At 37.9% G+C, this 720-nt stretch overlaps 1 protein-coding gene across 1 annotated transcript in view; it reads right to left on the reverse strand.

The window, feature by feature from the left end:
* The window catches only part of LOC119582378, a 9,752-nt gene that overhangs the window by 8,050 nt on the left and 982 nt on the right, over positions 1-720 (reverse strand). The gene's annotated exons all lie outside the window — the stretch shown is intronic.

Raw genomic sequence — 720 nt, forward strand, 5'->3', positions numbered from 1 at the left:
GCATGTATGTTTGTGTATGCCGTCACACGCACTCACACACTAAAAATACCTACATATAGAAGTGTAGAACAGAAAAAAGTGGGAAAAAAAAACAATTCGGGAAAAATAAACCCCAAAGCTAATTAAAAGGAAACTGTAATAAAACCCATAAAAAAAACACAAAGAGTGAAACAATACCTACAATGGACAGAACAAGCGTGATGGTCTCCCGATAAAACAAACAAGGTAACCAAATAATATTCCCTCCCATGATACTGGAAATCAAATCAATCCTCCATCCAGTGGCAAAAAGCTCTACGATATGAAACGGCTTTGAAAACACCCCTCCTGCATCTCTTTCCAAACCGTTTCTCTTTTGTTCAAATATTTAATTCTGAACCTTTTTATCCGCCTTGTTCTCGCTTCCCTAAATCTAAACACCCCTGATCGCATCACTAATCCTGTGTGTTTGGTGCACACACTCACACGTACAGAGTAGAATGGGGGAAAGTGTCATTGATATTTCCACAAAACCGCTAGACTGGGCTTTAAAAAACGCTAGACATGAAGAAAAAAGACGTAAGAGTAAAGGTTCCACATTCAACCGTTAAAAAGAACTTAAAAAAAAACGCTAAATATTAAAATAAACTTTCAAAATTATCCCGCCAGATCATAACTCAAAAAATCTAGATCTAGCGGAAAAATCGCTAAAATGGCACCACTGGTGGGGAAGCCGACTGG

Source organism: Penaeus monodon, chromosome 15 (genome assembly GCF_015228065.2).
Source record: "Penaeus monodon isolate SGIC_2016 chromosome 15, NSTDA_Pmon_1, whole genome shotgun sequence".
NCBI classification, from domain to species: Eukaryota; Metazoa; Arthropoda; class Malacostraca; order Decapoda; family Penaeidae; genus Penaeus; species Penaeus monodon.